Below are 26,235 nucleotides of genomic sequence, written 5' to 3'. Positions count from 1 at the left end.
AGGTTAACACTGGCGCGGTTGTCAATCGCGTCTTTAAGGCTTGGAATGCTTCCTCACACTGGTCACTCCATTCAAACTTGGTTTCCTTCTTCATCAAGGTAGTCATGGGCTTGGCTATCCTAGAGAAGTCTTGAACAAATCGTCTATAGTAGCCAGCTAATCCCAGAAAACTACGAATGTCAGTCACACTCTTGGGCGTAGGCCATTCACTAACAGCTTTGACCTTAGCAGGGTCAACTGCCACTCCTTCTTTTGACACAAAATGTCCAAAAATGCAACTCTTTCCAACCAAAACTCACACTTTGAGAACTTGGCATACAACTGGTTATCTCTCAAGGTACTCAACACTGATCTCAAGTGTTCCGCGTGATCTTCTTCACTCTTTTAATACACTAGGATGTCATCTATGAAAACCACTACAAACTTGTCCAAATAGGCATGGAATACACGGTTCATTAAGTCCATAAATATTGCAGGGGCATTGGTCAACCCAAAAGGCATAACAGTGAACTCATAATGTCCGTATCTAGTTCTGAATGCGGTCTTTGGTATGTCATGGTTAGCGATTCTCAATTGATGATAACCCGAACGCAAATCGATCTTTGAAAAGATTCCTGCTCCTTTTAGTTGGTCAAATAGGTCTTCTATCCTAGGTAATGGATATTTGTTCTTGATCGTGACCTTATTGAGCTCCCTGTAGTCTATACAGAGCCTCATACTGCCATCCTTTTTCTTCACAAACAACACTGGTGCTCCCCAAGGCGATGCACTTGGCCGAATATAACCTTTTTCCAATAGATCCTCTAGTTGGCTTTTTAATTCATTCATTTCTGCTGGAGCCATTCGATAAGGTGCTTTTGAAATAGGGGCGGTTCCAGGAACTAAATCTATGGTGAAGTCAATAGGTCGATTGGGAGGCATCCCCGGGATCTCTTCTGGAAATACATCAAGGAATTCATTGACTACTGCAATATCCTCAGGCTGATCCTTGATCACATGCTCTAAGTTCCTTACATTACATAAGAAAGCTGGGTTCCCTTTACTGACTAGCTTCACGAGTTCCATTGCCGTGATGATTCCTATGTTCTTAGGTTTGCCAAACGACGATATGACACCACTTTGCCTAGGCTAGACCTCAAGTGAACCTTCTGCTTCTCACAATCTATTTTGGCTTTGAACTTGGCCAACCAATCCATTCCTAGAATTATATCTAGCTCTCCTAACTCGAATTCGATTAGGTTAGATAAGAATACGGTCTTGGCTATGGTCATAGGCACATCTCTATGGATTTTGGTACACTTCACTATACTACCAGTAGGTATGACTATAGGTACTTCAATCGATTCAGGCTCTTTCAACCATATTTTCCCCAAAGCATCTACTGATATATAAAAGAATAAGTCGCACCAGAATCAAATAGAACTTTAACTGAAACGGAATTAATAGAAAAAGTACCCGCTATGACGTCAGAGGAAGTCTCCGCTTCTTGCCTAGATATCACATTCACTTTCCTTGGGCAACTCCTTTGTTATAGCCACCTCCATTGGTGTTCCCATTGTTGTTTCGATTCCCATTCTGCTGTTGGTTCCCTCCAGGCTTTCCATGGTTCTGGTGATTGCCATTGCTATTGCCATTGTTACCACTTTGGTAGTTCCTTTGATTTCCACTTCCATTTCCCCCGTTCCGGTTCTGATTATTCCGGTTATTGCCTTGGTGGTTACCTTGGTTAGGCTTTCCATTACTAGAATAGCATTCATACTCCCTATGGACTAACTTCTGACAGAATCTACAAGTCACCAAGTTCCCATCACAATCCTTTCCAGGGTGATTCATGTTACAACGCCTACATTCGTAGGTCCGTACTCCATTCCTTCCAGACTGATTTCCACCACCTTGGTTGTTGCGATAACCACCATTGTTAGCCCTAAACTGGAAATTCCCATTTCCTTTGTGCTTCTTAAAATTCCCTTGATTCTGATGGTTATTTCCTTGATTCGAGCTTCCACCATCCTTTCTCTTTTCAGCACTACCATTCTTCCTTTCCTGTAACACATACAGGTGAGCAGCTTTTCCTTACAGGGTGTCTAATGAGGTAAAGGTCTCTCCAGACAACAACAGCTGTAAGTCCATGGTCAAAACATTCTCGAATCTTTGAGCCCTGAGCTCTTCCGTTGCCACCACTTCGGGTGCAAACCTAGACATCTCTATAAACTTAGAATAGTATTCCGTCACAGACAGACTTCCCATTTTGAGTTCAATGAACTCCTGCGCCTTTTGCTTCTTCAGGTAGGGTGGGTAAAACTTGTTCCTTAGTGCAGTTTTGAATGCTTCCCATCCAAAGTTAGGTGTGGCTCTAAGGGTATTTTCACATTGTTGCCACCACAAATCAGCTTCACCTCTCAGGTAGTACACAGCACTATTCACCCTAAGGTTTTCGGGGCAATTCACAGCTACAATGAGTTTATCAAACTCTCTCAACCAGTTCTCCAACACACTTGGTTCAATCTCTCCGCTATAGAGTGGAGGCTTGCTTTGAGCTATTTTCTTAAACATTTCCCCAGCCGGGTCATGCATTGGGTTTGCTCTGGTTTGAGCTAGGTCTCGAACTACCTCAGCTAGTTGTCTAACCACTTCAGAAATCTCTTGGCTAGCCATATCCCTTCTCCTGAATAAATAAAAAGGCTAGCTTTAATATTGGTTGGACACGACATTACTAAGGTGTTGGTTCTACAACGAACCAACTCACAACAAGAACACACTTAGGCACCACCTAGGGGAAGAGTTGGCGCCACTTTCGGGCCTTCTCACCCCACTATTCGATGCAAGTAAATTTAGATGGTTGCTACTAAACCACCTTGCACATAAAATTTCATTGAAGAAATAACAAATAATCCCTTTGCGATACCCACAAGACTTAGAATTGAGAATTAAACTTAAAGGATAACGAAAAGGAAATTCTATTCTTTTATTAAAACTCCAATGAATAAGTCTTACATCCACTAATGCCATAACATTTATTCTCCAACTATAATAAACTAAAACCATAAATAGTAGCTTTTCCACTTTATTAATCAACGAAAAAAAAACTAAGGATTACATTTCTCTAGAGACTAACGTCGTCACGACGATCATTTATTTCCTTGTATTGCTCTGGAGTAAAGTCTTGATCATTAGGATCATCCAAGTCTTCTTCCGGATCTGAGTCTTCATCCATAGCCTCATCATTTTGCTGTGGCTCACTATCAACCACATTATTCTCTTCAAGCTCATCTTTAGACCCACTGGATATCTCAATGGTTGGTTCAGGAACTATAGGGTTAGGATTCTCAATCTCTACCACATCATCATCACTATCATCCTCAACATCACTAGCTTGCTCATCATAGATCATATCATCCTCACCATCACTTTCTATTCCTCCATAGCCCATACCTAGACCCGCAGAATACTTTCCATCCTCATAGCTAATTTCCGCAACCTCTAGGATAGTAGCAAGAACCTCAGAATCATACTTCCACCTACCATCACTAGTCCCATATTTGTACCTATTAGGGGTACCATCACTATAATGCATGTCACTGAACCTATTCTTGAGGTCTATGTAGGGGTTCTTATGGGGTAAGCAATGTATAATCATACTAGCCATCATATCTTTGTGCCTAAGGTGGGGCATGTTTTTGGTCGAAGCCAAATAGTCACAAGCAAACACGATCTTCTGAACATACGTGCGAAGAGTCTCATTATCCATCTTCTCTAAGTATCCTAGACTGGTGAACTTAGAAGGTAGCATCCTTAATTCCTGAAAATTCACAACTCAAAAGTCTTACTAACGCGTTTCCATAGAAATTCCAACCCCAAAAGGATACAATAAATAGTTCGTGGAGCCATACAATTTCAATGCACAAATATATGCTCAACATGAAATATGATGCAATTAATCACATAAAGTAAGATAAAACATGGTTAGAACATATATATGGCACTTAACAATCACATAGTCACATAATATGCATTCTTAGACTAGTATGCCCTTCTTAGTCTACCCAATTCTCACTTGAAAATAATATTAATTTTCGAAATTAATTAAGAAATAACTCCTAACTTAGTTGAAATTATTTAAATTAAAATCGAAAATTAATAAGAATTATCGATTAATTAAATAAATAAATGAATAATTTTCGGATAATTAAAAATAAAAAGAAATCCGAAAAAATTTAAAATATAAATTCGAAAAAATATTCGAATAAAATAAATAGATAAATAAATAATTAAAACAATTCGGATAATTAAATAAAATAATTTCCGAAATTAATAAAATAAATTCGAAATTAATTCGAAATTTTCGAATAATAAAAAAAATTAATTCGGAAAAATTAATTAAATTAAATAATAATCCAACTTTTCAACTTATTTCAAACGACCCAAAATAATTGATATTTGACCTTTAAAATATTGAGTACTCAAAATAATACGTTTTGACTTTAGGAAAATAATTTTCGAAAATCCTAAAGTTCCGCAATCGTAGTTTAAGGATTTACCACTTTGCACTATTAATTAATGCAAAGCAGCTCTCAAACTAGAGCTCTGATACCACTTTGTAACACCCTAATAATTCTTTGCTTTTATAAAACCTTTTTCCAACTTAAAATAAAGGAATTACTAAAGTATTACCGCCACCGTGATAACGGTTAAGGCTATTACCAGAATTACGCAGCGGAAATAAATGTCAACTAACTTTTAAAAACATAATAAATTTAATATTGAGGCCTCCGACAATTTGGAACCATAATGGCCCAAAACCCAAAATATAAATAATTCAAACATTTCAAACATAATTAAAATATTAAATAAAATAGTTTCAAAGAACGAAAACATGCAACTCTCTCAATCATCTCAAGCCACATGATTTCGATCGTACTTGATCTACCAACCTGCTATATTATTCTACTCCCCAACAATGCAAGTGCAAATGATGGATCATCATAGGGTCATTAAGGCAAAGGCCATGACCAGAAACACACAAAGCACGTAGTCAGCAAAAGCTGAGTACTTACAAGCATAGAGTAATGAAACTAAAGCATGCATCACTCACTAAATACTAATCAACATGCAAAAGCCATATAATAACAAATCAAACAATCATGAGATACAAGACTCGACTCTTGACTCGACTCTTGACTCACAATTTAATTAGGATAAGATTCGAACGGGCCAAAAGAATAATCCACAAATGGAAAAAGGTGATGGGAGCCAACCATACACCAAATATAATAATAATAAAATCGGGCCATACCGAGTGTCGGGCCATACCGACGGAATTCCTGCGCATAATATAAATGAAACAACGTCTTGTATCATTAGTAGGAGTACGAGCTTTCCGGCAAGACTCCCCCCATTGTTCATACTCAAGGTATATACGTTCCAAGAGTTTTGAAGCTTGTTCCGGTTGCACTTTACGTTTATTAATATTTTAATAAAGGCGAACTCAAGACTCGACAACATGCATACATACAATTAATAAACAATAACCAAAACAATCTTATTTTAATGCTTTAAGACTTGTGATCAACCAAGCAAGACACTTGTGATATTACTACCATGTTCCTCCTCACCAAAGTGAGGCTCCACATCATGCATATTAACATGAGGGTTGTGCCCTTGCACGAAAAATCCTAATTCATTTCATACATAATATTCCCAACTGAACCCTACATGTGCGGTGGCTTACCTGAGCTAACCCTTCACATGTAGTAAAATAAATAGTACATAATGGCTCAAAGTATGCTAGACATCCCGTACAATAGCATACAAATAATTAATCCACCCCTTGCATGTGAATTGAACCATACATGCATAAATATTGAACAACATGATTGACAATGAAATCCATACTCATAATAATTTCAACATGCTTGTTCAACAATTAATTCAATAAATCCAACATCACAAAACACATGCTCGTTCACCAAAATAAACATGAGTTCACATAATGTAATTCACATCATCAACAATCATGTAATGTCATTGACAAAAAGGTGTGGTCGCCCTAGACTTGTACGTACCTTGAATACCTAAGCGTATGGGCCACTTTGCAATAACGAGCACTCAACTAGAAATCACCTCCTATCATCAAAATAATGAAACTTAAATTATTTCCATGTTCATTAAATTTCCAGCAACTTTATAAAAATTAAAACTTCCTTTGGACTTTAGAATTCAATCGTTTTTCAATAATAAAATCGTCTCAATTTGCAAAATCAATCCCTAGTACAAAAACATACTTTTTCCGCCTTTAAAATCAATAAAAATCAACATTTTAAACCTTTATCCAAATCTGAAAATATAATTGATTATCATAATTAAAATCATCACCTAATTATGATAATCAATTGACTCATTAGGTCTAGGTTAAAACCCTAACTTGAAAATCCCAATAACACTAGTTTAATATCATAAAAATCCATGCTTTATTAAATAAACAAATCTGAAAATTCATTCTTTAATAATTAAAACAAAACTAATGAATCACAACATACAAATCCTCAAACCACGGTATTCATAACCGGTTCCCAGCATTTTAATTACTCAAAACAATATTAATATAATAATTTAAAATACGGAATTTAAATAGAATAGGTAAGGAAGAAGAGAATTATACCAATCCGGCCTATCGCACGGAACAACCACAAATTAATGTGATTGGGCGAAAAAGAAATCGAATACGAACACACACACACACACACGTCGTGTGTGCGTGCGCGCGGGCGAGAGGGGCGACGAGTAGGGCTGCGCGCAGGGGTTGGCGCGAGGGCGCGAGGGCGCGAGGGCTGCAGGGGCGCGCGCTGTGCGCGAGGAGAGAGCGAGAGAAGGCGAGTGTGGGCGTTGGCGCGCGAGGGCGAGAAAGAGTGAGTGTGGGTGTGGCTGGCGCAAGCAACGCACACAGCAGCAACAACAACAGCACAGCAGCAACGCAAGGGCACGCTGGTTGGGCTCGAGCAAGAGGGAGGGGCGAGCAACAAGGGCGAGCAGCACACGAGGCACGACCGTGCTCGTGCTGTGCATGCGGGCGAACCGAACCAAAGAGGAGAGAGAGAGAGAGAGAGAGAGAGAGAGAGAGAGAGTGAGAGAGAGAGAGAGAGAGAGAGAGAGAGTGAGAGAGAGAGAGAGAGAGAGAGAGAGAGGGGAGTGTTGGGCAAGAAATCAAAAAGGGGCTTTATGAAATTTTAGGGGTTTATTTAATGATGGGGGAGTCTATTTATAGGCTCCCTAATCCCTTGATGGGCTAGGCTCAGGATATTTGAGTTGGGCTTAGGAATTAAATGAATTGGGCTAGCTTAGGATTTAAATTAAACTGTTTGGATTGGGCTTGATTAATAAAACGAACTGTACTTTTTATTTAAAAACCCGAAGCTTTTAAAAATCATTTGCAACTCATTTAATTTCCCGACTCAAGAATTAAATTCGTTTCGTAATTAATTAAAATAACAAATATTCTAATTAATTAAAATACATTAAATACATTTAAATATTATTTAAATGCTAATAAATCGTAAAATTCTTTATAAATATAATAAAATATATTTATAAATATTATAAAAATACGTGGTATTACAGAAATGGATTACGAGTCTGACATAAATAGTTACACCAGCTATGAACTTGTTCTACGTCAAGTTTTAAGAGCAGGAGAACCTGATAGTGATGATGAAGCCCTTCGTGAGTTTGATCGTGCTAGAGGGAAAATTAGGGTCGATATTTATCAAGCTGTTTTGAGACCTGAAAGCGATTCGGAGCCTGAGTTTGAGCCTGAATTTGAGTTTGAGTTTGAGCCTGAATTTGAGTTTGAGTTTGAGCCTGAGTTTGAGTTTGAGCTTGAGCCTGAGCCTGAGTGTTAGAATCCAACCTTCCTTGCATTGTACTTTTCTTAATTTCCCTTGTATTGATCTTATCTAAACTTTCTAGGACTTTTCTTTGAAGTTTCTAGGCTTTAGATAAGATTATTATGTTACTGTCATTCCAGTGTTCACTGGGTTCTTTTAGCTAATTCAAAATAAACCTCTATGAGGGGTATGACTCAGTACCTCTCACCAGAAGTTGCCTTTGCTTAATCACTTGCGTTGTTGTGTGCCTTTATTGATATTGTGCTGTCGCTCGTTTTTAAGCTTACTTGCCTCAACAAAGTCCCTCAAACAGATACACTCGCGTCGTCGGTCCCACTTGTGACTGCTGTGCGCACACAAGTGCCCGATCGGCGTCCACGTCCCTTCTTGTCGTCAAAAGACAAGAGCGTTCATTCTCAGAAACCTTGGTTACTCGTGCTTCACGAGCCCCGTTGAACTCGTTCCGCACAAGGCTTGCGTCCCTACCGCCCTCTAGGTAGGAGCGCGCCGCACGGCCCGGTGCCCAAAACATTCGGACCGTGACAGTTGGTATCAGAGCCAGGTTCAAATCTAGACCCGAGAGACCCGAGGGAGCACCTCAAGATGGAAGCAATACTAGAGAGACTAGCCTGGCTGGAGGGCAAGTCTGAATCATGGACCCAGACCGAAGAGATCGTCATCAAGCAGGATAAGCGGATAGACGATCTTGAGGCCGACGTCGAAGAACTGAAAATTGAAAGAGACTCATTGCGCGAGCATCTCAACTATCTACAAGGGATGGTGGATGACTCGCAGGACAAGTGCGCTACTCTGATGCGTGCTAACAGAGACACTAGTGGGGGCGGTACAAGCCGAATCAAGCCACCCAAGCCTCGTACCTTCTGTGGTGCGAGGGACTCCAAAGAGGTCGACAACTTCATCTTCGACATGGAGCAATACTTCAGGATATGCCAACTGAAGGACAATCTGATGGTGGACACTGCAACAATGTATTTGGCGGATGATGCTAAACTCTGGTGGCGGTGTAAATACGCCGACATCCAAGCCAAGAAGGTGGTGATTGATACATGGGAAGAGTTCAAGGCAGAGCTCATATCCCAATTTTACCCTGAAAACACAGAATTCATTGCTCGGACGAAGCTAACAACCTTGCAACATAAGGGATCCATCCGAGAGTACGTGAAGGAGTACTCCGCGTGCATGCTCGACATTAAAGACATGACCGAGAAGGATCGGTTATTCAACTTCGTCAAGGGATTGAAGGAGTGGGCTCAGCGTGAAATCTGGCGCTCAAAAGTTGACACCTTATCAGGGGCCATTGCGGCAGCAGAAAGGTTGATGGATTACTCGTCCGATAGAGCACCCGCTCAGAAGAAGGGGAACAACAACTCTGCAGCGAGCACTCCTAAGATTTCTGGGAATGGCTCCCAAGCTAGTTCCAACAGTGTGGGGAACAAGTACCGAGGTGGGGGAGAAGAATCACGGAGGAGTGGCGGTCCCTCCTCTTCCAATAAAGGGGGAGCTCAGTCCGGATCTTCGTCGTGGAACAAAACCCTCACTTGCATATTGTGTCGTGGACCACACAAATGGTTTGAATGCAAGCACAAAGGAGAAATTGACAGTTTGCAGAAGAAGTTGTCCGCCATGACCACTTCAGAGTCGACTCCACAGGATGATAGAGAAGAGTCGGAGTATGATGAAGAGGAGCCATCAAAGCTGGGGGCCGTCCACATGATGTATGCCATGGGAAAAGAATCTCAAGGAGAAAAACCCCACAGTACTGAATTGATGTATGTAGAAGTCCAGGTGAATGGGAAGGGAGCCCGAGCTATGGTAGATACAGGTGCCACTCACAACTTCGTTACTGAAAGCGAAGCAAAAAGACTCGGGTTAAAGTTGATGCGTGAAGGGGGGAAAATGAAAACTGTCAACTCGGCAGCGAGGCCCATTCACGGCATTGCAAAGAATGTTCCCACCCAGCTGGGAGACTGGAGTGGACATCTCAACTTCACAGTGGCGACTATGGACGACTTCAATCTGGTGTTGGGCATGGATTTCCTCCGTGCCAGCAAAGCCGTCCCGATGCCGCACCTGGGTTCCTTACTAGTGGCAGGGCAACAACCTTGCCTCCTCAAGACATGTGCCCCTGGCAAAGAGACGAAGAAACAAAAGGGGCCTCTTTTATCAGCCATGCAGTTGAAGAAAGGGCTCAAGAGGAATGAACCTACATTCCTCGCTACCCTGTCGATGAAAGACGATGAAACACAAGGAGATACACCACCAGATCTCATGGACTTACTTAGAGAGTTTGCTGATATCCTTCCGGAGGAACTTCCGAAAGTTCTCCCGCCGAGGAGGGCCATTGATCACGAAATTGAGCTAGTGCACGGAGCCAAGCCTCCGGCACGAGGTCCGTATCGAATGGCTCCTCCAGAGCTTGCCGAACTGCGAAGACAGCTAGATGATTTGCTGAGAGGTGGATTTGTCCGCCCTTCTAAGGCACCCTATGGTGCTCCTGTCCTATTCCAGAAGAAACAAGACGGTAGTCTCCGCTTGTGCATCGATTATAGGGCGCTGAACAAGGTGACTGTGAGGAACCACTATCCAATTCCACTAGTGGCAGACTTGTTCGACCAGTTGGGGGATGCAGTCTACTTCACTAAGTTAGACTTGAGGTCGGGGTACCATCAAGTTCGGATCGCTCAAGGCGACGAACCAAAGACAGCATGTGTTACGAGATACGGAGCGTTCGAATGGCTCGTCATGCCCTTCGGGCTAACCAATGCTCCAGCCACATTCTGCACACTCATGAATCAAGTCTTCCATGAATACCTCGACAAGTTTGTAGTGGTATACTTGGACGACATTGTGATCTACAGCAAGACACTTGAAGAACACATTGAGCATCTGAGGAAGGTGTTCGAGAAACTAAGAGAACATCACTTGTTTGTGAAGCGGGAGAAGTGCGCGTTCGCGCAGGCAGAGATTGGCTTCCTTGGTCACTTTGTAGGAGCTGGCCGTATCAGAATGGATCCGAAGAAAATTCAAGCTATACGTGATTGGCAAGCCCCAAAGAACGCCTCTGAACTACGGTCGTTCTTGGGACTAGCTAATTACTATCGAAGATTCATAAAGGGTTACTCGGAGATAGCTAGTTCTCTCACAGACTTGTTGCGAAAAGACAACTCCTGGCAATGGGCGGAGACCCATCAAGTGGCATTTCGCAAGTTGAAAGAAGCAGTGATGAAAGAACCAGTATTGGCTCTCCCCGACATCAACAAACCCTTTGTGGTAGAAACAGACGCATCCGATTTTGCTTTCGGGGGAGTGCTCTTGCAAGAAGGGCATCCAGTTGCGTTCGAGAGTCGAAAGTTGAATGGGGCTGAGAGAAAGTATGCTGCACAAGAGAAGGAACTTCTTGCCATCGTTCATTGTTTGAGAGGATGGAGACATTACTTGTTGGGCTCGAAGTTCATCGTCCGCACGGACAACACAGCTGCAAGCCACTTCCTCACCCAGCCCAAACTGACAGGTAGACAGGCTCGATGGCAGGAGTTACTTGCAGAGTTCGATGTAGAATTTACATATCAAACTGGAGTGAGCAACAAAGTTGCAGATGCCCTAAGTCGGCGTGCCGACCTAGCTCCTTTGCGAAGACTTGCTCCGTTGTCCGCAAGCAACGTGGCCACATCTGTCAAAGATCAAGTCAAGCAGCATCTTGCGGGGGATCCTATGACGGACACCATAAAGAAGATGATAGAAGAGGGGAAGACCAGACGCTTTTGGATAGAAGATGATCTTATATACACCAAAGGCTACAAGCTGTTCATCCCGAAATCTGGAGGCCTTCGCCGAATGCTCTTGAAAGAATGTCACGATACCTTGTGGGCAGGTCACCCCGGTTGGCAGAGAACCCTCAGCTTGCTCTCCTTGGGCTATTACTGGCCTGGAATGAAAGAAGATGTGATGGGCTATACGAAGACTTGTCTCGTGTGCCAACAAGATAAGATTGATAAACAGAAACCTGGAGGCCTACTGGAGCCACTCCCCGTCCCCACTCGGCCATGGGAGAGTGTCTCGATGGACTTCATCAGTGGATTACCGAAAGTGGACCAGTTTTGCTCTGCAATGGTAGTAGTTGATCGGTTTTCCAAGTATGCCACATTTGTACCGATACATAAGACATGTGGTGCTGAAGAAACTGCTGCTCTATTCTTCAAGCATATAGTGAAGTATTGGGGTTTGCCGAAGAACATTGTCAGTGACAGAGATCCTAGATTCACAAGTATCTTTTGGTCAGAATTGTTCCAAATGATGGGGTCGGCGCTGAATATGTCATCAAGTCACCATCCCCAGTCGGACGGGCAAACTGAGAGATTCAACGGACTACTGGAGGAATATCTGCGTCACTTTGTGAGTGCCAACCAGAAAGATTGGGTCAGGCTCCTTGATGTGGCACAACTCTGCTTCAATGCTCAGAAAAGCTCTGCGTCGAATACAAGCCCTTTTGAGTTGGTAACTGGCCAACAACCCCTCCTACCACACACGGTAGCGGGAGCCGAAGATGGGAGAAGCCGTCAAGCTCGAGAGTTCACAAAAGAATGGGAACAGAATACTGAAATTGCTCGTGCCTATCTAGAACGAGCATCGAAGCGCATGAAGAAATGGGCCGATCAAAACAGAAGGCCAGTCGAGTTTGATGTGGGAGATATGGTAATGGTGAAGGTATTGCCGGAACAACTAAGGTTCCTTCGAGGCAGAGACCGCAGGCTCATCAGAAAATATGAAGGCCCCATCCGCATCACTAAACGGATTGGGAAGAGTGCTTACAAGGTTGACCCTCCTACATGGATGAAGATACATCCGGTGTTCCATGTTAGTAGGCTCAAACCCTACCACCCAGATGAAGAAGATTCTAACCGCAACATCAGCACCCGCGCCAACATCAGGCTCCGCCAGCGCGGAACCACCTCAACTGAAGACTGAAGCAGCTTCTCTATTTATTGCTTTCTTTAGTTCTTTTGTAATCTTGTAAGTCTTCGAGGACGTCGACATCTTTAGTGGGGGAGGATGTTAGAATCCAACCTTCCTTGCATTGTACTTTTCTTAATTTCCCTTGTATTGATCTTATCTAAACTTTCTAGGACTTTTCTTTGAAGTTTCTAGGCTTTAGATAAGATTATTATGTTACTGTCATTCCAGTGTTCACTGGGTTCTTTTAGCTAATTCAAAATAAACCTCTATGAGGGGTATGACTCAGTACCTCTCACCAGAAGTTGCCTTTGCTTAATCACTTGCGTTGTTGTGTGCCTTTATTGATATTGTGCTGTCGCTCGTTTTTAAGCTTACTTGCCTCAACAAAGTCCCTCAAACAGATACACTCGCGTCGTCGGTCCCACTTGTGACTGCTGTGCGCACACAAGTGCCCGATCGGCGTCCACGTCCCTTCTTGTCGTCAAAAGACAAGAGCGTTCATTCTCAGAAACCTTGGTTACTCGTGCTTCACGAGCCCCGTTGAACTCGTTCCGCACAAGGCTTGCGTCCCTACCGCCCTCTAGGTAGGAGCGCGCCGCACGGCCCGGTGCCCAAAACATTCGGACCGTGACACTGAGCCTGAGCCTGAGCTTGAGCCTGAGCCTGAGCCTGAGCCCGAGTCTGAGCCAGAAGAAGATAATCTTCAACTTCAAGGTCTACGAAGATCCTCAAGGCCAAGAATATAAGCTTATTATTTTGATATGGATGATGATGATGAACTTAAATATGAGTTATTCACCCTAGAAGGTTATAGCGAATCAAAGGACAAGTCTGATGATGTCTCCCTTTAGCTTTGCTTACATATTTAGTTGTGTGTGAGAAAAATGTTGGACAATTCTCCCAACCATAGTTTATGTTTATACCGTAGAACCTTTTTACTTTATTTTGAGAACAGGTGTGTGTTAATATTAAGGATTGTTATCGACATTCTTCCGAGGAATAAAAGTTAGATTATTGACTATCTAAAGGATCAAAGTTTATTACGGGCACGCAAGGGGAATGTTTTCTTCTTTTATTCTACCTTATTATTCATGATGATTGAAGTTATTCCTTGTCTCTCAGTTGAATGTTCTGCATGATTGTTCATTTTGTGTGAATTTTGAATGTTGATGTGATATTACATTAGAGGATAATATAAGTAAAGTTTTGAACCTGAATTAGAATATATTAATTTCAGGTCGCGCTCTAGGATGGCCAGTAATAACGACCTAGCTGCTGCTATTCGCCTCTTGGCGGAAAGATTAACCCAGGAAAGAACTGAGCGCCTCGATTCTGCAGGGGACATGTTTGAAAGGCTTGTGAAAGTTAAGCCACCATACTTTAAGGGGCAGGCAGACCCCACCTTCCTTGAAAACTGGATTAGGGAGTTTGAAAAACTATTTGGGGCGGTGAACTGTCTTGAGCATATGAAAGTAGGCCAAGCTGTCCTCTACCTGAAAGATGAGGTCGACCTTTGGTGGAGGGAAAATGGAAATAGACTAAGTGCTGTTGAGGGGTTCAATTGGGATGCATTTATTGTTGCCTTGAGGGGGAAGTTTTATCCTCCTTTTATGAGGAAGCAGAAAGCGCAGGAGTTTATTAACCTTCGGATGGGGAATATGACCATTGCTGAATACTATAGTAAGTTTATAGCTTTGTCGAGGTTTGCACCTGAGGTGGTAGCTACTGAGGAGCTAAAGGCTCAGAGGTTTGAGCATGGGTTAACCGATGAGATCCAACTGGGATTAGGCGGGGAAACCTTTACGTCCTTAGACATTGTGTATGGGAGAGCTGCTCATATTTATGGCCTGCAGACCAGGAGAGACAAGAAGAATGTTGTTGTTGGGGATAAAAGGAAAGAGTTTAATGCTGGGGGAAGTCAGGGGAACTTCAAAAGGAATAGAAATGGAAATGGGAATGGTAATGGTAATGGTAATGGTAATTTCCAAGGAAGAAACAACCAGGGGAATAACTATAACAACAGAAACCAAACCGACAGAGTGTACCACTGTAGGAGGTGCAACAACAACCACCCTGGGAAGGATTGTAAGGGGGAATTGGTAATTTGCAACTATTGTCATAAGAAGGGACATAGGGATTTTGAGTGCTTCACAAAGCAGAAGAAAGAGCAGAATGGTAGTGGGAGTAGTAATCAAGCGAAACCAGGGTTTAACCATTCGGGGAACCAAGGTTCGAAGCCTGCTGGGGCACTAAATAACCAGGGAAACCAAAACAAACCTGCCAATGGGAACAACAATAACAACAAGGCTCCCGGAAAGCTGTTCTTAATGAGTAGAAATGAAGCTGAACGTTCTGCAGATGTAGTTTCGGGTACTTTCTCTGTTCACTCCTTACCTGTTAAAACGTTGTTTGATTCAGGGGCAACTTATTCTTTTATTTTGTCCTCTATTGTTAAAAGTTTGAAGTTAGTAGATTTTGAGGCAATTGATTTACCTGTTAGTATGCCTACTGGTGCAACCATAAGGTGTACGAAATTATTTAAGAACTTGCCTTTGAAGATAAAAGATTGCATTTTTCCATCCAATTTGATAGAATTTAGTTTGGGGGACCTAGATGTGATTCTGGGTATGGATTGGCTAAGTTTATACAAGGCCAGGATAGATTGTGAGATTCAGAAAGTAAGCCTAAAGAACTCTACTGGGAAATCGATATCATATAGGCGTTTTGAGAAGTCTAAGAACTTTGGGGTGATCTCTGCGATGCAAGTAAGGAAGTTGGTCAATAAGGGGTGTGAATTATTTTTTTGTAGCGTCCAGGATGTAAGTAAAGAAGTTGGGGTGAAGATAGAGGATGTCCCAATCGTAAATGAATTCATAGATGTATTTTCGGATGAGATTTCAGGTATGCCACCTGCTAGAGCCCTTTAGTTTACCATAGAGTTAAATCCCGGAACTGCACCCATATCCAAGGCACCCTATAGAATGGCACCTCTAGAAATGAGTGAGTTGAAGACCCAATTGCAAGAGTTGTTCGACAAGGGGTACATTAGGCCTAGTGCATCACCATGGGGAGCTCCAGTATTGTTTGTCAAAAAGAAAGATGGGAGTATGCGGCTATGTATTGATTATAGGGAGTTGAACAATGTAACAATAAAAAACAAATACCCTTTTCCTAGGATAGATGACCTGTTTGACCAGTTGAATGGGGCAAGTGTGTTCTCAAAGATTGATTTGCGTTCGGGATATCACCAATTGAGAGTAATTGAGAAAGACATTCCTAAGACTGCATTTAGGACTTGTTATGGTCATTATGAGTTTACAGTAATGCCTTTTGGGTTAACCAATGCACCCGCCATATTTATGGATTTGATGAATAGGATTTTCCATGAATTCCTAGATAAGTTTGTGGTGGTATTCATCGATGATATTATGATCTATTCGAGGAGTGAAAAAGAACATGATGAGCATTTGAGGATTATCTTGGAGACGCTTAGGAAGAACCAGTTGTATGAAAAGTTCTCTAAGTGTGAGTTTCGTCTGGAAAAGGTAGCATTTTTGGGACATTATGTGTCAAAGGAAGGAGTCTCAGTGGATCCTGCCAAGATTCAAGCTGTGAGTGAGTGGCCTACTCCAAAGAATGTGTCTGATATTCGGAGTTTTCTAGGCCTAGCTGGTTATTATAGGAGATTTGTGAGAGATTTCTCAAAGATAGCAAGACCCATGACCAACTTGATGAAGAAAGAATCAAAATTTGAGTGGAGCGAAAAATGTGAGGAAGCTTTCCAAATTCTCAAAGAGCGTTTAACCTCAGCACCTGTTTTGACCTTGCTTGATTGGAATGAAGGGTTTGAGGTATATAGTGATGCGTCGAAGAATGGGTTGGGGTGTGTGCTACAGCAAAATGGGAAGGTGATTGCGTATGCGTCGCGTCAATTAAAACCATATGAGGCTAATTACTCTACCCACGATCTAGAGCTAGCTGCAATTGTTTTCGCTTTGAAAATTTGGAGACATTACCTCTATGGTGCAACATGTAAGATCTTCACAGACCACAAAAGCCTAAAATACATTTTCACCCAGAAAGACCTCAACATGAGACAAAGAAGATGGTTAGAGTTGATCAAGGACTATGATTTGAACATTCAGTACCATGAGGGGAAAGCAAATGTAGTTGCCGATGCATTGAGTAGGAAATCTAGCCATAGTATGAATGTCTTGGTAGTGCCTGAAGAGTTGTGTCGAGATATGCAGAGACTTAGCCTGGAAATAGTAAATCCTGGGGAAACCAAAGCAAAACTGAGTGCATTGTCATAGGGGTTGTCCATATTCGAGGAGATTAAAGAAAGTCAATCTGGGGATGAATACTTAGAGAAGATCAAAGAAAAGATGGGGCAAGGGAAGGAAGTAGATTTCAAGATTCATGAGAATGGTAGTTTGAGGTTCAAAGGGAGATGGTGTGTACCACAGAAGTGTGAAGAACTCAAGAGACGTCTTATGGATGAGGGCATAATACTCCATATTCTGTGCACCTTGGGGGTGACAAGTTGTACAAAGACCTGAAGCAAATCTATTGGTGGCCTAATATGAAACGGGAAGTTGCTGAGTTTGTGTCTAGATGCCTAACCTGTCAGAAAGTCAAAATAGACCACAAAAGGCCCATGGGGAAAGTTCAACCTTTAGAAGTGCCTGGATGGAAGTGGGATTCCATTTCCATGGATTTTGTTACTGCCTTGCCTAGATCAAAGAACGGAAATGATACCATTTGGGTGATTGTGGACCGTTGACGAGTGACATTTATGTCGCTCATAGGGTAGTAATTTAGGCATAATTTGAGTCATTTTATTCTATTTTATTCTATTTTTAATCTTTATTTTTCTTAATATCTTATTTTAATTATTTATAGCTTAGTTTAGTATTTTTTTAGCTGTTTTTGTTAGTTTTTAGATTTTAATTTCGTAATTTATTTATTTTATAATTTTATAGTTTAATTATGTTGGTTTTTGTTATTCTTTTTCTATTTTATTTCTAATAAATTCAATTTAGTTATTATTATTATTTTTTTATATTATTATTATTATATTTTTCTTTTTCTCGTTTCTTCACTCGTGCTTTGATTTTTGTGTGTAGGTGGTGTACGGAGTGTCATGGTACGAGTTTCAAAGGCCGATTAATTGCAATTCTTGGTCAAGGCCAAGCCTTATCCTACACCACATAACTACTCTATCCTTCACCACACCATCACAGCCCAACAAAGCACAACCATCCCTGCCTCACCTCACCTTCAACCACCACTACTGCTCGGCTCCTTCAAACCAACAACACTCCTATCCTACACCATATGATTACCTATCCTACACCACAATACCACACCACCAACCCTCTCTGCATCCACAACGCCTCACCAACAACCTCGCAAGAAGCCCTCTGCAACAACAACAGTTAACGCACCAATCAAAATCACAGCCAAAATTCGCCCAAAACTACAGCTAATTACATCGATAAAACAGGGCAAAACAGAGAAAAAGCAGAGCCTGTTGGTTCGGTCGGACCCGTATATTGGTTCGGCTGAACCCAAATTTTTGAGTTCCTGACAAGGTCGGTTTCGGCCGAACATTCCTTGAGTTCGCCCAAACCACAATTGGGTCCGACCGAACACCTAATGTGTTCGCCCGAACCTATTTCAACGCTCAAAATTGTACGGATTAATGAGCTTGGATGGCTGCGATTTGATGAACGATAATCGAAAGGCCATAATTGATTTTGAGCAGCGATTACGATGATGATGAGATGATGATGAATGATGGTCGTTGATGATGTTTGATCAATGGTCGAGGGTGATGGCTGGACGATAATTGATTGAAGATGAGGGAGAGATGCGAAGGGCTGCGAACCAGCGAAGAACAAGACGAAGAAAGATGAAGTTTGGTCCGATCTTTTTGGTTTTTGGGGGTTGACTTATTCAAAGAAGGAAAGAAAAAGCTACGGGGGATATGATTTGGGGATTCTCTCCTCTTTCTTTTTTTTTCTTTTTTTTTCTTTTTTTTTTAACTTTCCTAATTTCTTTTCTCTATCTTCTGATTTCCTCTTCATTTTTTCTTCTCTCCTTTTCCTTCCTCTCTTTATTTTTCATTTCATTTTTATTTTATTTCATTCCTTTTGTTTTATTTTTCTTTTCCTCTTTTAATTATTTTCTTTTAACTTGTAGTATAAATATTCAAATATTTGGACTTTAGTTCTCTCTAATTTTCTAGGGTTTAGTTAGTTTTTGGAGAGAGAAAGTGAGAGAAACATGGGTTGAAATTGGATTTTGAAGAATCAAAGATGGGGAACTTGATGATTTGGAGATTTCCATCATTTAATCAATGAGATTTTCTTTACTCTTCTCTCTTCATTTATTGTCTTATTTATTGTTTTATATGTTTCTTTGATTAAATTAGTTTCATGTTTAGTTTTATAATTTAATCTTCAAATTAGTTGTTGTTTTTGCTTAGTATCATGCTATTAGTTATTAAAGTCTTTAAATTTATTATTTTTATGTTGATTGAGTAGTGTTGTTGGTTAGGGTTTGGGTGAAAACCTAACAATGATTTATTTGGGTAAATGAGTTTGAATTTGGTGATGTTGCATGATTAAATTATTGTTTGTTTGAGCATACTCAAACTTTGTTGTATGCAAATTATCTACTTGTGTATGACTTAGATTTTGGGGTAGTTGACTTTAGGAAAATCGAGGGATCGTGACCTAAGTTGACTATTGTTTGGTTTTTGCTTAACCGTGACCTAAGGGTAGTTGTGTGTAGGACGGGAGTTCGCATTTGACTATTCTAAGAATTGATCCAAGGCGGGAGTCATTTGGGGATCTATTTCTAACCAACGCGTCATTCATACTTTGCTTATGCATCATCATTCTTAATTGTTGCTCGTATACTTGTTTCATTATTGTTGGTGTTTGATCTCATTCCTTGACCATGTGTTTCCTTTGATAGTTAGTTTAGTTTTAGTTGGTTAGTTGACTTTCCAACCCTATCCCGACCTAGCTTGCTGTTCGATTAGCATAAATTAACGCACCTTAGTCCTTGTGGATTTCGGCCCTTACTTGCCGCTTTACTTGTGTTTAGTGGTTAGTTTAGGTTTTTTATTTGATTAGGAGAGACTAGTAACGGCCTAGTTTCTACCTAGATCAAAATGGCGACGTTGCCGGGGACTTCGGTTTGCATTAGTTTGTGTTAGTTAGATGAGTCTAGGTCATTGTGCATAATTCTTTTTGTTTTTCTTATTTATTTGTTTTATTTTGAAAAATTCAAAAAATGGCAAGTTTCTCGTTTCCTCAATTTGAGCATGAACCGTTTTGGAGGTATTTTGAAAGACTTGAGGAATCTCTTGGAAGTGATCATAGGTTTAATTTGTGGGAGTTATGTGAAATGATTTATAATGGTCTTAATGAACTTACTAGGGGAATGGTTGAGAATATGTTTCATGGTGAATTTCGGGCTAAATCATTGGATGAAGCTTGGAATTTTTATAATTGGTTAGCTAGAGATACCTATGATTGGGAAATGACCAATAATGGGACATGTGTTAGGGATTTTCATGTTTCTAATGTTGATTCTAGTTTTTGCATGAATTCCCTTGAAATGTCCCATGCTTTCAATAGTGAGCCAAATATGCATGATTCTAATCCCGTTTCCCCTTATTCTCATGTTGATGAGTTGCATTCTAATGTAAATGTTTTTTATGCTTCTTGTCAAAGCCCTTCAATTATTTGCAAGAATTCGCATGATCTCCCTCATATGCTTGATTGTGACTCTTCTTCCCTTGTTGATTTTCAAAATTCTATGCATTCAAAATCATCGGAACCTAACTTAGAGCTTCTTCTTGAGAATTTCATCAAAGAGTTTAATTCTAGGGCCAACCAAATAGCCGATCACACGACCTTTATTGAGGCTAAAATCAATGCTATTCGGAAACCCATAGATCATTTTGCTATTATTGACGATGATTTGATGAATGTTGAGAATGAAAATAAATTGGGAAAGAGTAGTCTAAATCTTGATGGTGGTTTTTGGGATGATGAAGATGAGGAGCATGATGTTGAGGAGAGTGAGGTAGCCTCTTTTGGAGATTGGTTAGTTGAGGGTGTAGAAAATCATGAGCCCTTATTGAGTGATGATTCGATTTTTGAGTCTCTCACTCCTATCTCAAATGACCTTAATTTCACTCCCTTTCCGCTATCTTTAGAGCACCCATCCTCTCATATCCCCTCTTCCTTGAGTGATTTCTTTGATCAATGTGAAAGTAAGACATCTTATTTGGTGGTTGAGGATGTTTTTGAGGAGAATAATGGTGATTTGGAGGGAAAATCCTTGATTGAGGACCCTTTGGTCGAAAAAGCTTATGTTTTGAATTCTTGTGATGTGGGAGAAGTTGTTTGTGAAGCCCTTGTTTCTACCCCTTCCCCTTATGTCCCATTTTCAAGAAAGATTGGCCTAGTTCCCTCATTTCCCATCTCATATCCTTTTTCTTTTCTCAAACCACCTCTATTAGATGATAATCTTGCCTCCATTGTTCTCAAAGTGCCCAATTCAATCATGTTTAAGGAAAAGAGTGAGATTGCCCCCCAAAAAGAGATTGTTGAGGAGAGTCTGCCGATTATTTCCTCTTTTTCTAATTCTTTTGATTTTTCTTCTTCTTATTTTCTTGTTTTCCCTTTTGATTCTACTTCTTTTCGGCATCCTTCTCCTTGTTGGCGTAGAATGACACTAATCTTTGTGCATGCTTTTATTTTGAGCATTGCATATGTTTTATTCCTTGAAATGTGTGCCGATGCATTTGACAAACTCTTGCGTTCTTTGTCGGGTTATTTACTAGAAAGGTCGTGCTTGGGACCTTAAACAAGCTTTTCTCGGGAAGTAACCCGTGTTTTATTGCTTTCATTTTCTTATTTCATTTGAATTTTACTTATTTTTCTTTTCAATTCTTATTTTAGGTACTTAAGTGGAATAAGCGCTCATTCTCGATAGCATAAGGAAAGCAAAGCACGATTTTGGAGAAAGTTGACTATAAATGGAGAAATTGGGTCATTAGTGGGTATTTAGACCCACCCACTATCCGGTAGTGTCCTTCCTTTCCCTCTTTTCATTACTCCATGTGTTGATTGGGTGTATGACTTGTTGGAGCATGAGGTTGGATGGTTGAAAATGTTGATTTGGTTGCCTCCATTTCTCTTTCTCTAGTGTATTGTGATTTGCGGAATTATGCATATTGGTTGAATGCGTGTTTTGTTGTACAAAGACCTGAAGCAAATCTATTGGTGGCCTAATATGAAACGGGAAGTTGCTGAGTTTGTGTCTAGATGCCTAACCTGTCAGAAAGTCAAAATAGACCACAAAAGGCCCATGGGGAAAGTTCAACCTTTAGAAGTGCCTAGAAGGAAGTGGGATTCCATTTCCATGGATTTTGTTACTGCCTTGCCTAGATCAAAGAACGGAAATGATACCATTTTGGGTGATTGTGGACCGTCTAACAAAATCAGTCGTGTTTATTCCGATTAAAGAGACATGGAAAAAGAAACAGCTTGCAAAGACATACATTAAGCATGTAGTGAGGTTGCATGGGGTCCCAACCGATATTATCTCAGACCGTGATTCAAGATTCCTCTCGAAATTTTGGCAAAAGGTCCAGTTGAACCTTGGGACAACATTGAAAATGAGCACTACTTTCCACCCTGCAACCGATGGTCAGACTGAGAGAACTAACCAAACTATGGAAGATATGTTGAGGGCTTGTGCGATTGACTTTAAGGGTAGTTGGGAAGACCATCTAGACTTGATCGAATTTTCATACAACAATAGTTACCATGCAAGCATTAAGATGGCACCTTTTGAGGCACTATATGGGAGAAAGTGTAGAAGTCCCACCTGCTGGAATGATTTCAGTGAAAATATAGTCTTGGGAACGGAATTCATTGAGGAGACTGTCAGGAATGTAAAAATGATTCAGGCTAGAATTCAAGCTGCCCATGATAGGCAAAAGAGTTATGCTGATTTGAAAAGAAGAGATGATGAATTTGCAGTAGGTGATAAAGTGTTCTTGAAAGTATCACCAACCAAGGGTGTGATGAGATTCGGGAAAAAGGGCAAGCTAAGTGCCAAGTATGTAGGCCCATACGAGATTCTGCAACGAATAGGGAAAGTAGCATACAAGTTAGCCTTGCCAATGGAGTTTGAAAAGATGCACGACGTGTTTCACATTTCCCAACTAAAGCGTTATATCCTTGATGAGCGTCATATCTTAGAGCCTGAGAGAATCCAGATTGATAGTAGCCTCACATACGAGGAAAGGCCTGTGAAAATCCTTGATAGGAAGGTGCGTAGTACACGCAATAAGGACGTCAGCATAGTAAAAGTGCTTTGGTCAAACCACGAGTACGAAGAGGCAACGTGGGAAGCCGAAGCTGAAATGAAGATCAAGTATCCTGAGTTATTTTCTGAGGTGAGTTACGAGGGCGTAACTCGTTTTCTTTAAGGGGGGTAGAATGCAATAGAAATTCGCGCTTTTTACCTATTTTATGGTATTTTTATGCATTTTATGCTTATTTTTAGCAACCTTTACATGTTCATGCAAGTAAATAGATCCTACGCATAAGAAATGTGTTCTTGAGTATTACAAGTAACTCTTAGTTGGCAAAAGAATGCACAAGAGTGGCACAAAGTACTTCTACAATAAGAATAAGTTGAAAAGTTTGAAAAGATATGTGAATTTTCGTGTCCCGAAACTTCTTTTAAGAGGGGTAGATTGTAATCCCCCGTAATTTTATACATTTTATTTATATATTTTAATGTATATTAATATATTTAAATATAATTTGCGGATTTTAGAAATGCACATGTAATTAAAATATAATGATTTTATTACATTTTGAATGTTTTAATGATTTATGAAATCAAAATTTAATTTTGAATTTTACATTAAAACGGAATTCGGATTTGGAAACCACGTTCGGTTGAAAGTAGAAAACAATCCCAATTTGGATTCATCAACCTAAATCCTACTCCTAGCCCAATTGGGCAAAGCCCAAACCAATAAACCCAACACAATACTCCCTTCCCCTTTTCCTAATTCACGTAAAACACCAAAAACCTTTTCCTTCCCTCTGTTTCACGTACAGCAAGCAATCCTCAGCCGTTTCTCTCTCTCCTTCCTTCACGCCATCCTGCCCAGCCGCCGGACCACCAGTTCGTCGCCGCCGGTAAGCTTCCTCCTCATCTCCTCCGTCGTTCTCCTTCTTTCTTTCTCTTTCGTTCTCCTTTTGCGTGACTCTCTTTCTCACTCGTTGTTTTGTTGCCCGAGCCAACAGCCACGTCGCTGACCACCAGCTCTCACCACCACCTTGCTCGCGCAGCCCCCGCGTCGCCGCCCAGCCTGCGCCGCCGCTGCCGTGCCCCTGCTTGCCGGCAGTCTCTCCTCCTCTCCTTATTCTTGGTTATTTCTTAAACCCTAAGTAACTAATTATTTTAATTAAAGTCTGTTAATTTAAATGATGTTCTTGAATCAAATTTATAATTTTTATTGTTGAATATGATTTTCAGATTTGGGTTTTGTTATTATAAACCAATTAATTTCAGTTTTGGTTAATTAAAAATTAAGTTAGGGCTTATTCATGATTTATTAATTTGAATTATGTTTTCTTGAATTAAAGTTATGGGTTTTGTGATTTAAATTATAAATTTCAGATTATGCAAATTATATAATAAAGTTATTAATTTTCAGATTATCAAATTACTTTGAAATATTAATTTTGATTGTTTAAAGTATGAAATTCAAGGTTTTTATGATTGTAAATCATGGTAGGGCAAGTACGGATTATTAAATTTATTGTTTCGATGTGCTAGGAACATAGATTGGCCTTGGTGAAGTATTTAAATGAGTTTATATTGCTGAAAACTTAAAGTACGATGTTTGCAAAAAGTTTTCAACGAATTTCAATCACTAGTTCAATAATTATGATGCTAGGAAATCAAATGTTTAAGTTTTGATATTGGGGAAGGTTCTAAATATGCTTAGGATGCATTTAGAATGCTTTATTATGGTTGTCAATGATTAGAAATTGATTGGGATTATTTGTTGGTTGTTTTAGGCGGAGAATTCTCTTTAGGCGACTTTTGATAGTGTTAAAGTGGCCTATCAGTTTGTTTACACAAGGTACGTACATACCTGTGTGCTTGGAATGTGTGCTAATTGTTGAAACCATGTTGAATTTGTTGGTGAACTTGGTTGTGTTGAGATTATTGTTGAACTTGGTTATGTTGATATTATTGACGAACTTGGTTATGTTGAAATTGCATGTTTAATACTGTTGGACGGACTTATTGAACTTATATTGCATTATGAGAATTATAACATGTTAGTATGGATGGTTGATGCGAACATGTTGGTTGGGAACACTAGATTATTCTATATATGTTGGTTTGGATCGATCGATCGTTGATCCCTTTTTAGCTTTTCACTACTTTATGAGGGCGGTGGACCTTGTTTAGTAAGTTGAAACTTTATACCCATATACAAGGTTAATCATGGTTAAAGGAAAGGTTGGATAAATTGGAATGAGTCTCGATTGATGCCTTTATGCTCACTTACTTAATTCCAAGATAAAAACAGTGGTGAACAAATGTGGATTGTATGCCTTATGTGATTGTTGAGTCATAACAGAGTCTCAATTTGTAAATCATGTAAAGTGAAACTGAGTAGCAATAGCTTTAGACTGTGCACGTCTAAAGTGACGGACAAATAGGAGTTGGGGTTCATGGTGGTAGCTCATGTCCTTTTCTGGGACCGGATTGATCATCGTGTTCTATTTTTATTAAAACGTTCCTCGATATCGCAGGTCACTGAGGTTACGGAGTCGCGCCCGTACCTCGTCTTCCTTAGTGAAGACTTCTGGATGGACAACTCGGTCCATTGTCTATTTCAACTAAAATAATATTATTGTTATAAGTCTAGCATAGTCTAGTCTAGTCAAGTATGGTCGTCAAATTATCATGTTTTGTCTTCCCTTATTTATGTTCATTAGTATCATGTTAGGGTTGTTCGTTTAATAGTATCATGTTAGGATTATTATTGCTTTAGTATGTAGTACTCAGCTTTGCTGATTACGTGCTTTGTTTGTGTGTGTTGATCATGGATATGCCTTATTGATCCTGTGATGACCCATCTTTGGTGAGAAGTCTCTAAGGATCAATAAGCGTTGCCCATCTACAGGTTTGAAGATGATGCATCATTGGGATCGGGATTAGAGAGCTTGCAGTTATATTTGTTTTGTTAAGTGATTTGGTTTGTTAATTTGGATTTGAATTTGTCATACTATTCGTATTTCCTTATTTCCGT

Source organism: Spinacia oleracea, chromosome 3 (assembly GCF_020520425.1).
Source record: "Spinacia oleracea cultivar Varoflay chromosome 3, BTI_SOV_V1, whole genome shotgun sequence".
NCBI classification, from domain to species: domain Eukaryota; kingdom Viridiplantae; phylum Streptophyta; class Magnoliopsida; order Caryophyllales; family Amaranthaceae; genus Spinacia; species Spinacia oleracea.
Note: the sequence above shows the minus strand (reverse complement) of the source record.